This window comes from Cetorhinus maximus, chromosome 23 (assembly GCF_964194155.1).
Source record: "Cetorhinus maximus chromosome 23, sCetMax3.hap1.1, whole genome shotgun sequence".
In the NCBI taxonomy this organism is placed as follows: Eukaryota; Metazoa; Chordata; class Chondrichthyes; order Lamniformes; family Cetorhinidae; genus Cetorhinus; species Cetorhinus maximus.
In genome coordinates, this window is record NC_135901.1 from 36,731,533 (window position 1) to 36,748,066 (window position 16,534).

The 16,534-nt window shown below is 44.9% G+C and overlaps 1 pseudogene across 1 annotated transcript in view; it reads left to right on the top strand.

Moving 5' to 3' along the window:
- LOC144697561 (uncharacterized) overlaps positions 1 to 15,187 on the top strand; it is a 108,642-nt pseudogene extending 93,455 nt beyond the window's left edge. The window contains exons 6-7 of the transcript XR_013580387.1: positions 2,581 to 2,607; positions 14,546 to 15,187. The product of XR_013580387.1 is annotated as an uncharacterized LOC144697561 (transcript). The remainder of the gene's footprint in view (positions 1 to 2,580; positions 2,608 to 14,545) is intronic.
- Positions 15,188 to 16,534: the final 1,347 nt, after the last annotated feature.

Genomic DNA, 16,534 nt, shown 5'->3' on the forward strand with positions numbered 1-16,534 from the left:
AAAATTCCCCCTTGTCTGAGCCCTGAACTCACATCTTTCTCCAGTTTCTCTTCCATCTCCCCTCATGCCCTCTCAGTGCTCATCTTGTCCATGAGACCCACTTTCTGCTGTACTGACCCCACTCTCACTGAACTACTGATCACCCAACTTCTCCATGTTAGCTGATATTATTCACAGTTTTGTCTCTCTCTCTTCTGGTACTGACCCTCGCACCTTTAAATCCACCATCCTGACCCATCCTAAAAAAAGGATCTCTCTTTGCCTCCTCCCATTTCCGATCTACATGCGGCCACTAGGTGGCATTATCCAAAAGCACCGTGTTAGTTTTCACATGTACACTGACAACACCCAGCTCTCCCTCACCACCATCCCTCTCCATTCCTCCACTGTTACTAAATTATCAAACTGCTTATCCCACATTCAGTACTGGATGAGCAGGAATTTCCTCAATTAAAAATTGAAGACAAAAGAAATTGTCTTCAATCACTACTACAAATTCCATCCCATAACGACTGAGACCATCCCTATGAGTTATCATAGGGATACATTGTCCTATGTTTATCAAGCCAGGAATCTTTCTTCCTAAACAAGGGGAAGAGAGAGAGAGAGCTCTTCTTATAATGTTCAATACATTTCTGAAGATTTTATAAGGTTAATTAGACGGTTATTTCTCACAGATCTCCCCACCTAGAGAAGAGAATACCCTTTCTGACTTCTCACAACTGATTTCTGACTAACCTCACTATTTCTAAGCTCCGAGCTTGTTTTCCTAATTTCTTGATGACAAACCATAGATAACACACTAAAGCTACTAGAATGATCAGAATCAGCCACACAAACCTTTGAGCTGCCACCAAGAGTAAATGTCAAAACTTTTCCACTAAAATGTGATAACTATCGACTTATATTCATCCTCCACATCTGCCAATCATCTCACACAATTCTAAATTATAGACATGTTGTAATTACATCTGGTTCAAACAAAAGTTCATGCACGGACTTTAAAGATTCTCCAGCTCTGTTCACCTGCATCCACTTCGTGGATATTTTCTAAATCCAGATTCTATTTCCTTCTTCAAATTAATTTGACTCGCTTTGATCTGTTCAATGTGTTTAATTCTTTCCTGAATGTTTGAGAGACAATTTTTCTATGGAATATGTGTTAATGCCTTGATAATTTAAAACGTTGTTTCATTCTACTGGCCACAATAATCACTCATGTTCTGTTTTTTTTTATTCATTCATGGGATGTGGGCTTCGCTGGCTGGGCCAGCATTTGTTGCCCATCCCTAGTTGCCCTTGAGAAGGTGGTGATGAGCTGCCTTCTTGAACCGCTGCAGACCATGTGGTGTAGGTACACTCACAATGCTGTTAGGAAGGGAGTTCCAGGATTTTGACCCAACGACAGTGAAGGAATGGCAAAATATTTCCATATCAGGATGGTGAGTGACTTGGAGGGGAACTTCCAGGTGGCGGTGTTCCCATCTATCTGCTGCCCTTGTCCTTCTAGATGGTAGTGATCATGGGTTTGGATGGTGCTGTCGAAGGAGCCTTGGTGAATTCCTGCAGTGCCCATCATCAAACCCCATCTCCTCCATCCATTTTCCAGCACTTGGCCCGTAGCCCTGTAAGCTGTGGTATTTCAAGTGTTCATCTAAATACTTCTTAAATGTTGTGAAGGTTCCTGCCTCTTTCACCCTGAGTTCCACATTTCATCTGGACCTGGGGATTTATCCACTTTTAAGTCCGCCAATAGAGACTGAGTCTCAGTTAATCATTGTCCGAATCTGGGGAAGGGAGGGGGAGATTCTGTTAGCAAATGGATTGAAAAATAAGAAAGACCAAGTTCCAGCTCGTATCATTCGTACCTTATGATAACATAGTTATGGGATAATCTTGATTATGGACAGTTATATGAGAGGCATTTCAGAGAAAGTTCACTCGGTTGATTCCTGGGATGAAAGTGTTGTCTTTTTTAAAAAGTCATTCACGGGATGTAGGCTTCGCTGGCAGGTTCCAGATAGCCCCACCCTCTGGGTGAAAAGAAAATCCTCAACTCCCCTCTGAACCTTCTGCCCCTTACCTTAAATCAATGTCCCCTGAGTATTGACCCCTCCACTAAAGAGAAAAATGTCTTCCTATCCACCCTATCTATGCCCCTCATTATTTTGTACACCTCTATCAGGTCCCCCCTCAGCCTTCTCTGCTCTGAGGAAAACAACCCCAGCCTATCTAGTCACCCTTCATAGCTGAAACTCTCCAGCCCAGGCAACATCCTGAATGAACCTCCACTGCAACCTCTCCAGTGCAATCACACCCTTCCTATTGTGTGGCAAACAGAACTGCACAGAGTACTCCAAATGTGGCCTAACTAATGCTTTATACTGCTCCATAACGACCCTGCTCTTGCATTCAATGCCTCAACTAATATGTCGACAATGTTTGACACAAAGCTGATTTATTTAACCTTTATCCAGAATATTAAACTCCAGCCCAGTTACAGGGATTATTAACATCAGACGAAACAAACCCCAACTGTCGGAAAGAGCATGGTTCAGTCCTGGATGTGATTTACAGCAGCAATAACAACAGAATCCAACCCCAGGAGTCACTTGTGAATACACTGGTGTGTCTGCAGGGTGGATAAATGACTGAATCCCTTCCCACACACGGAGCAGGTGAACAGTCTCTCTCCTGTGTGAACTCGCTGGTGTTTCAGCCAGAGGGATGGGTGAATGAATCCCTTCCCACACACGGAGCAGGTCAATGGCCTTTCTCCAGTGTGAACTGGCTGGTGTGTCAGCAGATCCATTTTGCTTTTGTAGCTTTTCACACAGTCGGCACATTTAAAAGGTCTCTTTTCAGAGTGAACACGTTGATGTGAAGTGAGCTGGGTAAGCTGAGTGAATCCCTGCCCACACTTGGAGCAGTTGAATGGTTTCTGCCCAGTGTGAGCTTACTGGTGTGTCAGCAGAATCTTTCTGATTTTAAAGCACTTTTCAGTCAGAACGTTTAAAAGGTCTCTTGTCAGAGTGAACAAGTTGATATCAACTGAGGGTACTGATCTGAGTGAATCCCTTCCCACAGTCAGTGAAGGTGAACGACCTCTCTCCAGTGTGAACTCGCTTGTGTGTCAGCAAGTTGGATAACTGAGTGAATCTCTTCCCACACTCAGAGCAGGTTAATGGCCTCTCTCCAGTGTGAACTCACTGGTGTATCAGCAGATTCCTTTTGATTTTAAAGCTCTTCTCATAGTCGCAACACTTGAGGTGGGTTAGGAGAGTGAATTCCTTCCCACACTCGGAACAGATGAAAGGCCTCTCCCCAGTGTGTGTGCGCTGATGAGTTTCCAGCTCAGATGGGGAACTGAATCCCTCCCCACAGTCCCCACATTTCGGTGTCCCCATGTCTCTCCATGTTGGACGATCACTTGAATCCTTGCCCACACACACAACACTTGCACAGTTTCTCCCCATTGTGCATGGTGAGATTTTTTTTCAGATGGTGTAACAGGTTAAAGCTCTTTCCACTGGAGCACTCTTACTCGGGCGTGTCTGTGTCTCGGTGCTTTTCCAGTCACACTGATGTTTGAAATCTTTTCCCACAGATAGAACAGACAAATATTTCTCCTTCCACAGTCAAGGATCAATGATATCCAGGTCCAACATCAGGAATTATAGACCAGTCAGCCTGACGTTGGTAGTGGGTAAAATTCTAGAGTCCATGATAAAAGATTTAATAGCTGAGCACTTGGTAAACAGTGGCAATATGGGACAGAGCCAGCATGGATTTATGAAAGGGAAATCATGCTTGACAAAACTACTGGAATTTTTCGAGATGTAACTAGTAGAGTTGATGAGGGGGAGCCAGTGGATGTGATTTATTTGGACTTTCAGAAGGCCTTCGACAGTGTCCCACATAAGAGATTAGCGTGTAAAATTAAAGCGCTTGGGATTGGGGGTTGTGTATTTATATGGATAGAAAACTGGTTGGCAGGCAGGAAACAAAGAGTAGGAATAAACAGGTCTTTTTTTGAAATGGCAGGCAGTGACTAGTGGGGTAGCGCAGGGATCGGTGCTGAGACTACAGCTATTCACAATATACGTTAATGATTTAGATGAAGGAACTGAATGTAATATCTCCAAGTTTGCAGATGACACAAAGCTGGGTGCGAGGATGAGCCGTGAGGAGGATGCAGAGATGCTTCAGTGTGATTTGGACAATCTGAGTGAGTGCGCAAATGCATGGCAGATGCAGTATAATGTGGATAAATGTGAGGTTATCCAATTTGGTAGCAAAGACCGGAAGGCAGATAATTACCTGAATGGCTGTAAATTGAGAGAGGGGAATGTGCAACGAGACCTGGGTGTCTTCGTACACCAATCACTGAAGGTAAGCAGGCAGTAAAGAAGGCAAATGGCCTTCAGAGCGAGAGGATTCGAGTAAGGGGCAGGGGTGTCTTGCTTCAATTATTCAGGACCTTGATGAGACCACACCTGGAATATTGTGTGCAGTTTTGGTCTCCTTATCTGAGGAAGGATGTTCTTGCTACAGACAGAGTGAGGCGAAGATTTACCAGACAGGTTCCTGGGATGGCGGGACTGACATATGAGGAGAGATTGAGTCGGTTAGGATTATATTCGCTGGAGTTCAGAAGAATGAGGCGGGATCTCCCAGAAACCTATACAATTCTAACAGGACAAGACAGAGCAGATGCAGGAAGGATGTTCCCAATGGTGGGGGAGTCCAGAACCAGGGGTCACAGTCTAAGGATATGGGGTAAACCATTGAGGACTGAGATGGGGAGAAATTTCTTCACCCAGAGAGTGGTGAGCCTGTGGAATTCACTACCACAGGAAGTAGTTGAGGCAAAAACATTGTATGTTTTCAAGAAGGAGTTCGATATAGCTCTTGGGTCGAAAGGGATCAAAGGATATGGGGAGAAAGCGGGAGAAGACTACTGAGTTGGATGATCAGCCATGATCATAATGAATGGCGGAGCAGGCTTGAAGGGCAGGATGGCCTACTCCTGCTCCTATTTTCTATGTTTCTATGTTTCCTGGTGAATCGAGTGACTCTGTCAGATCTTGATGTGAAGTTTGGTTTTAGGTTCCTATCTGCAAATCATCTCCCTCTTGTACCCTGTAAAAGGAGTTTACAAAAATCTTCATCGTAAATACAGGATAGAAATTCAAAACAGAAAATTCGAGTTTCTTTGGTACATTCTTCACCCAAACATGTGGTCCAATCAAACTGAAAGAAGTTCAAATCAGCAACAAAGTCCCAATAAAAGCAAAGGGAACCTTCCTAACTAAACCAGAATGTTGTTTCCAGTGTCTATGAGACACTCTGTACTCTGAGGTGCCCACCGGCTGTGGGAGGTATCAAGCATACCGGTGGGCACCGCATGTTCCCTCTCCAGGGCCACCCGGGCACGGGCAAGGCCATGGAAAAGAGGTCGGCAGCCAGTGTGACCACCCTCATGTGTGTCACCCATCCTGGATCTAGAAATTCCTGTTTTAAACAGGCCCATGAACATTTACAGGAGAAGATTCTCTGATTTATCCACCACACCCCCCACCCCTCCCTACCACCCCCCCTTTACACTGGGCAGCCAGAGATTAGGACTGTGGGGCTGAAGTATCGCCAGAGGTTGAGGATCAGCCCCACAGGGGCTGCCACCTCTCACCCTGAATATGCAAATGGCCCATGGACTCACTCACTGTCACATCCACAAGAAGGCCGCGCATGCGCCCTGCTCCCTGTTGAAACAAGATGGCGGCCGTTACCCTGGGTCTGGGTCTCGGAAAAAATAAAAATAAAAACTCAATAAAATTAGCGATCAAATTATAGAGAAACCTGAATGTAACAGAACATCCATTATCCACCGGAAAGATGGGGAGTGGGAATTGTCCATCTCAGTCTCGTCAACAGATACTTAATGAGGGGACATTATTCTCTGTGTCTTTCCCGGACCTGGAGATGGAAAAGGGGCAAATGAATGAACTTTAAACACCTCGTCCACTTGGCACAGAAACTGTCTGAAACTCAGAATAGAAACCACATGGAACAAAATACTGACAAATACTAAACTGTTGGCTACAAATAAATAAAAATATATATTGGGGGAGTGTCACAGTGGGAATGTCACTGGACTAATAATCCAGAAAACCAGTTTGATGCTCTGGGGACAGGGGTTCAAATCCCACCACAGCAGCTGGTGGAATTTAAAATCAATTATTAAATCTGGAATTGAAAGCGAGTCTCAATACGGGCGACAATTCAGCCATTGTCGATTGTCATAAAAACCCACCTGGTTCACTAATGTCCTTTCGGGAAAGAAATCTGCCGTCCTTACCTGGTCTGACATGTGACTCCAGGTCCACACTGAAATGTGGTTACTCTTAATAATCCTCTGAAATGGTGTGGCAAGCACTTGCTCCAAGGGCAACAAATGCTGGCCCCGCCCTCATTCCATGAAAGAAAGTTTTCAACACCACCGCTACTGAATGGCTACAATTTCGGAAGGAAGTGAAGACAGAGGGTCCAGAAAAGATGCAAGAGAACGGTTCCCCTTCCAAGGATAACAAACCAACTTCACCTAACCTAATTGAAGTTCCTCATCTCTCGTGAATCTTTCCTGCACACTCTCACATTCTTCCTAAAGCTCAGAATTGGACACAATGCTGCAGTTGGGTCCAAACCAGTGTTTTATTCAGGTTTATTCTAACTTGGTTGATTTTGTACTTTATTCGTGTATTCATAAAACCCAGGATTCCACATGTTTTATTCACTGCTTTCTCAGCCTGCCCTGCCATCTTCAATGATTTGTGTACATATAGCCCCAGATTACGCTGCTCCTGCACCTTTTTACACTTGTATCCTTTATTTTATATTGCCTCTCCTTGTTCTTCCTACCGAAATGAATCACTTCACACCTCTGAATTAAATTTTATCTGCCACCTGTCTGCCCATTCCACCACCTCTTGAGGTTTATCATCATCCTCCCCACTGTAAACACAACTTGAAAATGTGGTGTCATTTGCAAATTTTGAAATGCAGCCCTGCACACACAAGTCTAGGTCATTAATATATATCAAGAAATCAGTGGTCTGACCACCGACCCCTTGTGATCCCACTGTATACTTTTCCTCAATTTGAAAAAGCAACCGTTCACCATGCATGTTGTTGCCTGTCACACAGCCAATGCTGCCTCTGCCCCATGGATTTTAACTCTGCTGACAAGCCTGTTACTTGGCACTGTATCAAATGCCGTTTAGCAGTTCATGTGCACATCAACCGTGTTACCTTCATCAACATTCTCTGTTGCCTTATCAAAAACTCAAGAAATTTAGTTCAACACGATTGTCCTGAACAAATTGTACAAGTGACCTAATTTTAACGTGAATTGCTGCTTCTAAATGCTTTCCCACACAGAGGTTAAACTGACTGGTCTGTCAATGCTATGCTGACCCTTCCATTTAAGATTACTAAAGATTTAATATTAGTGCCAGGAAGTGTGAGAAAAACGTGAGGAGTTGTGAAATTGTAACATTTAAAGACACTGATAACTGATAAATAGCTCAATAAATAATCAGAATTCAAAAAATAAAGTACAGATAAATTAATTTATGAATAACTGAATTGAATTATTAATAATATCAGGTAGAGTGCTTGGAATGGAGAAACAAAAATTACTGCAATGCTTAAAATATGAAATGAAAAGAGTAAAAACTAGAAACACTCAGTAGGTCTGGAAGAATCTGTAGAGAGAGAAACAGAATTACCGTTTCAGGTCTGTGAGTCAGTGAAATGGGGGAGGTGGAACAGGAACAGAAGGACAGGTCTGTGAAAGGCTGCAGGGTGGGAGCGATTAACTGACAAAAGGTTTCATGATGCAAGGCCAAAGGGAGTGGTAATGGGACTATTAAAATCACAAAAGCTGTTTCTAGATTAGGTGTGAATGGCACGAGAACAACAGAAACAAAAACAGAATTACCTGTAATTCTGTTTTTGTTTTGGATTTCCAGCATCCGCAGTAGCTTTTAGCTTTTTGTTTTTATCTCACGATAACAACAGTCTGAATGCAATGTGCAGAAAATGAGATAAATGAGAAAGGAAAACCAGGACTCAAAGAAATAAGGAACAAATGAGGGCAGAGATTATGATAGAAAATTGTTGAACACAAATTTTGATTCCCGAAGTCTGTAAAGCGTCTCCTTTTGATCTGGTAATGAACTGTTACATTTCTATATATTCTCAGGTCAGATGAAAGGTCACAGAGCTGTCACGTTAACTCTGTTTCTCTTGACACAGATTAAGGCCTGACCTGCTGAGGAATTCCAGCATTTTCAGATTCATGCCGGGATTGTAGACTGAGAGTTTGTAAAGATAGAGATTGTCCCATATTAATTTGCCACATCGATAACAGAAGTCTCGATCTCATGTAACTCCAGTCTCATTGTTTTATATTTGAGCCTGAGGGAGAACGTTCACTGTTTTATATTCGGGTCTGGGGGATAATGTTCACTGTTTTATATTCGGGTCTGGGGGATAATGTTCACTTTTATATTCGAGTCTAGGGGGGATAATGTTCACTGTTTTATATTCGTTCCTTGGAGGATAATGTTCATTGTTTTATATTCGGGTCTGGGGGATAATGTTCACTGTTTTATATTCGGGTCTGGGGGATAATGTTCACTATTTTATATTCGAGATTGGCGGGATAATGTACACTGTATTGTATTCGGGTCTGGGGGATAATGTTCACTGTTTTATATTCGGGTCTGGGGGATAATGTTCACTGTTTTATATTCGGGTCTGGGGGATAATGTTCACTTTTTCATATTCGGGTCTGGGGGATAATGTTCACTGTTTTATATTCGGGTCTGGGGATAATGTTCACTGTTTTATATTTGGGACTGGCGGGATAATGTTCACTGTATTGTATTCGGGTCTGAAGGATAATGTTCACTGTTTTATATTCGGGTCTGGGGGATAATGTTCACTGTTTTATATGCTGGTCTGGTGCGGATTAAAATGAAGAGCCTCTTTAGTTGAGTACAGTAACTGCATTTTTGGCTCTGACTTTAAACATAAGAATCTATCCTGTTGTGTGGGACAAAAATTTTCAGTTTTGCTGGATTCAATTAAGGCGAGTTTAAAGCTAAATCCAGCAATTCTGTAAATTTAAACTAAAACCAGACAAGCAGAAAGCTGCTGTTGGTTAAAGGCCCCGGGGTGGTGGTGGGGTCAGGTGTCCGGAGGAAGTCGGACACACACACTGCACAGGGTGAGCAGGGGAAAGGGGAGGAATTACTTGGTTAAACAGGGAGCCAGGGACAAAACCAGAAGGTGGGAATCACTTTGAATGGAGCAGCGTGATAGAGACAAGTCAGAGAATTATAGCATGGTTGCAGCAAAAGAAGGAGGCCATTCAGCCAGTCATGTCCGTATTAGCCCCCTGAAGGGACAATTTACCTAATGCCACATCCCTGCCTTTGCCACATAGCCCTGCAATTAAAAAAGATTAAACAAGCCTTAAACAAAACTTGTATGAAACAAGATGTTTACGTGAAGGGACAGCAGAAAAAAAGAAAAACAACTTGTTTCCAGAGTGTATCGGGAGTGGGGAGCAGCATAATGTACCTGTGAGGATCAATGAGGACCCCCAAGGTCCATCAGCCGTCTGCATGCAGTGTTTAATGAGCCCTGGGGGAGGGGAGGACGGAACCATTTGGGACACAGCACAGGGCGGGAGGTCACCCCTCCCCCACTGTCTTGGTTACACAAACGACTCACCTTTGACTGTCCCACACCTGGGCAGGGCGGGATCAAGGTGCAGGAAGCTGCAAGCTGGTTGATTGAGCTGTGAATTGCGCGGAGTTAGGGGGTTTGAGTGACAGGTCTGGGGCTATATCAGAGCAGGCACAGTCACTGCTCCCCCTTTCCCTCGTGGAAGTTTCACTGGAGTCGTGTTGGTGAGTGTTTCTAAACTCTGTCTCACTATCCCGGGAATGGAGGTGGTTTGGAGGTTGCTGTGAGTGTTGGATTATATTGTTTCTCCTCATTCTTCCCGCTTCTCCCACTCCCAGTTCCAGGCTGCTGCTCCCGGTGATTCTGGAACAAAAACAGAATTACCTGGAAAAACTCAGCAGGTCTGGCAGCATCGGTGGAGAAGAAAACAGTTGACATTTCGAGTCCTCATGACCCTTCGGCAGAACTGAGTATAGTTAGGAGAGAGGTGAAATATAAGCTGGTTTAAGGTGGGGGGCGGGGTGAGAGAGAAGTTGAGGGTGGGGTGGTTTAGGGATAAGCAAGCAGTGATAGGAGCAGATAATCAAAAGATGTCAGAGACAAAAGGATCAAAGGGGTGTTGAAGATGGTGATATTATCTAAGAAAAGTGCTAATTAAGAATGGATGGCACGATACTCAAGGTACAGCTCTAGTGGGGGTGGGGTGGAAAGACTAACAAAGTTTTAGTTTCAGATTTAAAAATAATGGAAATAGGTGGGAAAAGAAGAATCTATATAAATTATTGAAAAAAAAGGGGAGGGGGAAGAAACGGGGTGGGGATGGGGGAAGGGGGAGTTTAAGATCTAAAGTTGTTGAATTCAATATTCAGCCCAGAAGGCTGTAAAGTGCCTAGTCGGAAGATGAGGTGCTGTTCCTCCAGTTTGCGTTGGGCTTCACTGGAACAATGCAGCAAGCCAAGGACAGATATGTGGGCAAGAGAACAGGGTGGAGTGTTAAAATGGCAAGCGACAGGGAGGTTTGGGTCTTTCTTGCGGACAGACCGCAGGTCTTCTGCAAAGCGGTCGCCCAGTTTGCATTTGGTCTCTACAATGTAGAGGAGACCGCATTGGGAGCAATGAATGCAGTAGACTAAGTTTGGGGAAATGCAAGTGAAATGCTGCTTCACTTGAAAGGAGTGTTTGGGCCCTTGGACGGTGAGGAGAGAGGAAGTGAAGGGGCAGGTGTTGCATCTTCTGCGTGGGCATGGGGAGGTGCCATAGGTGGGGGTTGAGGAGTAGGGGGTGATGGAGGAGTGGACCAGGGTGTCCCGGAGGGAACGATCCCTACGGAATGCCGCCAGGGCTGGTGAAGGGAAAATGTGTTTGGTGGTGGCATCATGCTGGAGTTGGCGGAAATGGCGGAGGATGATCCTTTGAATGCGGAGGCTGGTGGGGTGATAAGTGAGGACAAGGGGGACCCTATCATGTTTCTGGGAAGGAGGAGAAGGCGTGAGGGCGGATGCGCAGGATATGGGCCAGACACGGTTGAGGGCCCTGTCAACGACCGTGGGTGGAAAACCTCAGTTAAGGAAGAAGGAGGACATGTCAGAGGAGCTGTTTTTGAAGGTAGCGTCATCAGAACAGATGCGACGGAGGTGAAGGAACTGAGAGAATGGGATGGAGTCCTTACAGGAAGCTGGGTGTGAGGAGCTGTAGTCGAGGTAGCTGTGGGAGTCGGTAGGCTTGTAATGGATATTGGTGGACAGTCTATCATCAGAAATTGAGACAGAGAGGTCAAGGAAGGGAAGAGAAGTGTCAGAGATGGACCATGTGAAAATGATGGAGGGGTGGAGATTGGAAGCAAAATTAATAAATTTTTCCAGGTCCCGATGAGAGCATGAAGCAGCACCGAAGTAATCATCGATGTACCAGAGAAAGAGTTGTGGGAGGGGGCCGGAGTAGGACTGGAACAAGGAATGTTCCACATACCCCATAAAGAGACAGGCATAGCTGGGGCCCATGCGGGTACCCATAGCCACACCTTTTATTTGGAGGAAGTTTTTGTTTCTGTTTCTGTTTTTGTTTTGGATTTCCAGCATCCGCAGTAGCTTTTAGCTTTTTGTTTTTATCTCTGTGTTTAATTGACTGCCACCTCTCTTCAAGAAATGCCCTCCCTGAAGAAGTACTGCTTTGTTCTCTCTTTCACAGCCATATTTCCTTTCTCAGTGACTGTCTCCGTCTCCGACTCACCCCACGTGGATTTCAACTGAAATTCCATCCCTCTTGTTTCGAACCCACCCAGGTTTACAGGTATCTCCGGGACATAAAACGTTTCTCGGACTGCTGTTCCCGTCGCATTCTGAGATCCACGCTCAGTCCCCCCGCCCCCCACCTTAGACCAGCTTATATTTCACCTCTCTCCTAACTATACTCAGTTCTGCCGAAGGGTCATGAGGACTCGAAACGTCAACTGTTTTCTTCTCCACCGATGCTGCCAGACCTGCTGAGTTTTTCCAGGTAATTCTGTTTTTGTTTTGGATTTCCAGCATCCGCAGTAGCTTTTTGTTTTTATCCCGGTGATTCTGGATGCGGGACAGTTGTTAGTCCCGGCCCTGGTGTGGGTGCGCAAGCGCAGATGCATGGCTCATTGTTCTGTAATAATGGCGGGTGATCGTCCTCCTGTATTTTGCTGCAGGTGTTCTCCTCTGTTGCATCAGTTTTGAGCTGGAGTGGAATTGGAGGAGAAGCTGCTGGGTTTAACCCCGAGAAGTTTGGAAACCAGTCAGGCCCAGCAATTTCCAATGTGAGTCTGTGAAGGGAGGTAGGTTCTGGGGGTGATCGAATTGTTAAATGGACACTGTCCATTCAATTTAAGAGTATTGTTTTGGAAGCAAATATTTCTATAGTTCCTTTTTATCAGAGATTTTTGTTAACTCCAGTCTTGGTATTTGGTGTCACTAACAAGACCAGCAGATATTGTCAATCCCCAGTTGTCTGTTGGTCAGGTGTTGGTGGGCCTTCTTCCTGAACCACTGCAGTCACTGTGGTGAAGGTGCTCCCACAATGCTACGATAAAAGCAAAATACTGTGGATGCTGGAAGTCTTAAACACAAATAGAAAATGCTGGAAAAACGCAGGAGGTTTAGCAGCATCTGCAGAGAGAGAAACAGAGTTGATGTTTCAAGTCCGTATGACCCTTCTTCAGAGCTCAAGAAAAGTGGAAATGTGATGAGATTTATACTGTTTAAGTGGGGGTGGAGGGTGGTGGGACAGATGGAGCTGAATAGAAGGCCAGCGATAGGTGAGGACATATATCATCATCGCCAGTCAGTGATGATATATGTCCAAATCAACAACAAGTTGCATTTATATAGCAAGCTGAATACAATAAAGCGTTCCAAAGCATATTGTAATATTTAACACTTAAGCACAAGAGGAGATATCACAGCAGATGATATCTTGGTCAAAGAGGTAGGTTTTAAGCAGAGTCTTTAAAGGATGAGGGAGAGGCAGAGAGGTCTAAATAGGGAATTCCAGAGCTTATGGCCTGGGCAGCTGAAGACACTGTCACCAATGGTGGGTCAATTAAAATCAGGGATGCTCAATAGGCAAAAATTAGATGAGCCCAGATATCTGGGATGGATGTAAGTTGCAGGATATTTTAGGGATAGTGAGGGGCCTAGGTCACTGAAGGATTTGAAAACAGGGATGAAGAATTGAACATTGAGGGGCTGCTTCCCCAGGAGCCCATGTAGCTCAGTGAGAAAAGGGATGCTGGACGAATGGGACTTAGTGCGAGTAAGGACACCGGAAGCAGAGTTTTGAATGACCCCATCTTTATGTGGACAGCTGAGAATTTTCCAGTTTAGAGGGAACAAAGCAATGGATGAGTTTCAGCAGCAGATGAGGGAAGGAGTGAACTTAAGCAAAATGACTGAAGTGGAAATAGGCGGTCTTAGTGATATGTAGTCAGAAGCTCAGCTTGGGGTGAAATATGACACCAAGATTGTGAACAGTCTGGTTCAGACTCAGAGTTGTCAGAAAGATGGAAGGCATTGATGGTCAGGGAGTGAAGACAATGGCTTCAATCTTCTCAATATTTAAATGGAAGAGATTTCTGATCATCCAGTTCTGGATGTCAGGCAAGTCAGGACGTTGTGTGATTTGGAGGGGAAATTGGAGGTGATGGTGTTTACATTCACCTGTTACCCTGGTTCTTCTAGTGGGTGGAGGATGAGTGTTTGGGAGACTTTGATAGATTTGCAGATGCATAAAATCCCTTTCCTTCAATCCTTGCATCTCCTATCTCCCTCTCTATTCCCCCCAGTAGATTCTGGTGTTTTGTATAGACCTTGAACAGTTGTAAGGTTCCCTTCCCTGAAGGACATTAGTGAATCAGTTGGATTAATATAACAATCCAGCAGTTTTCATGGTCACTTTTTCCTCGTGCCGGCCCCACAAATTACCAGATTCATTCAGCTCAATTTCACAACCTGTTTTTGTGTTATTTTGGTTTCTGTCTCATTCACTTTTGACTGTTTAACCTATTTCCCCAGGATTTTCAATCGGGAAACCCAGCATTTCATCAGAATCTGACCGTGCAGCAGAATTTGTCATAACCTGAATTTCTTCGGATTTTAAGCATGGAAGATAAAAATGCTTTTCACCGTGGGGAGAAACCGTACACGTGTCCTGTGTGTGGACGAGGCTTCAGCCAATCATCTGACCTGTCGAAACACAAGCACAGTCACACTAGAGAGAATCCATGGAAATGTGGGGACTGTGGGAAAGGATTCAATTAACCATCCAGGCTGGATACTCACCAGCGCACTCACACTGGGGAGAGGCCATTCAAGTGTTCTGTATGCGAGAAAGGATTTGTTGATTCATCCACCCTCCTGAGACACCAGCCCATTCACACTAGGGAGAGGTCATTCACCTGCTCCGAGTGTGGGAAGGGATTCACTCAGTCATCCCACCTGCTGACACACCAGAGAGTTCACACTGGGGAGAGACCATTTACCTGTTCCCAGTGTGGGAAAGGATTCGCTCATTTATTCGATTTGTTGAGACACCAGCGAGTTCACACTGGGGAGACTCCGTTCACCTGCTCCCAGTGTGGGAAGGGATTCACTCAGTCATCCCACTTGATGAGACACTAGCGAATTCACACTGGAGAGAGGCCCTTCATCTGCCCTGTATGTGGGAAAGGATTCATTGTGTCGACTAACCTGCTGAATCACCAGCGAATTCACACTGAGGAGAGGCCGTTCAGCTGCTCCGAGTGTGGGAAGGGGTTCACCAGGTCATCCCAACTGATGAGACACCAGCGAGTTCACAAATAACAAACAGAATTCTGTTGTTAATCACATCCAGGACTGAACCATGTTCATTGGGGTCTGATTCTGCTGTGTTAATAAACTCCCACTCAGTTATCGGGGCTAATATTCTGTCTAAGGTCAATAAAATATCTTTATGTTAAATATAACATGTAAAGTATTGTTAATATCTCTGATACAAGTTAGCTCCTTTTGAAGGGCTCTCCCTCTCCCCTGTCTCCTCCATCCTCACCTCCAACAACAAGTGTGAGGAGCTCATGGATCCTCTTTGTCACTGAGATGGAGATAATCTGATCAGCTGCCTCTGCTGCTTCCCTCCCTTCCACTAGCCCACCGGAACAAACTGTCTCTATAATGTTCCTCCTTATCTGAGCCCTGAGCCCATATCTTTCTTCAGTTTCTCTCCCACCCCCCTTCCTGCCCTCTTAGTGCTCATCTTGTCCATGAGACCAACCTCCTGCTCCATCGACTCTCTTCCCACTAAACTGCTGATTACCCAACTTCCCCATGTTCACTGATATTGTTCACAGTTCTCTCTCTGCTGGTACCATCCCTCTCTCCTTCAAATTGTCACCCTTTCCTCAAAAATCAAATACTTAACTCTGCTGTCCCTGCAAAGTATTGACCCATCTTCAAAACCCAATTCTTCTCCAAACCTCTTGAACATGTTCACACCTCCCAAATCCGTTTCCATCTTTCCCAGAACTCCATGTCTGAATCCCTCCAATCAGGTTTCTGCCCCTGTCACTGTATTGAAACAGCTCTGATCAAAGCCACCAATGACATCCTATGTGCCTGGGACAAAAGTAAACTATCCCTCCTCGTCCTTCTCGACCTGTCTGCAGCCTTTGACAAGGATGACCACACAATTCTGCTCCAACACCTCTCCACTGTCGTCCAGCTGGGTGGGGCTGCTCTTTCCTGGTTCCATTCTTCTCTATCTAATCATAGCCAAAGAATCACTTGGAATGTCTTCCCTTCCCACTCCTACAGTTACCTCTGGTGCCCCCAAAGGATCCAGCCTTGGCCTCCTCTTATTTCTCATAAAAATGCTCCCCACAATGACATCATCTGAAAACACAGTGTCAGTTATCACTAGTACACTGACAGTGCCCAGCTCTACCTCACCACCACCTCTCTCCACTTTTGTTAAATTATCAGACTGTTTGCCTGATATCCAGTGGTGGATCTGCAAAAATTTCCTTCAATACAATACTGGGAAGATTGAAGCCATTGTTTTAATTCCCTAGCCACCAACCCCATTCCGTATCCTATTTCTATCAGGTCATCCCTCAGCCTTCTCTTTTCTACAGAAAAGAGCTTCAGGCTGTTCAGCCTTTCCTGGTGATTATAACCTATCCGTTCCTGTAACATTTGTGATTGAACTTTCATGTCCCTGGTCCTTGCGACACCTGGCAGCAGTAGAAACAGTTCCTAATGTCCGAGGGATTTCAGTTTGG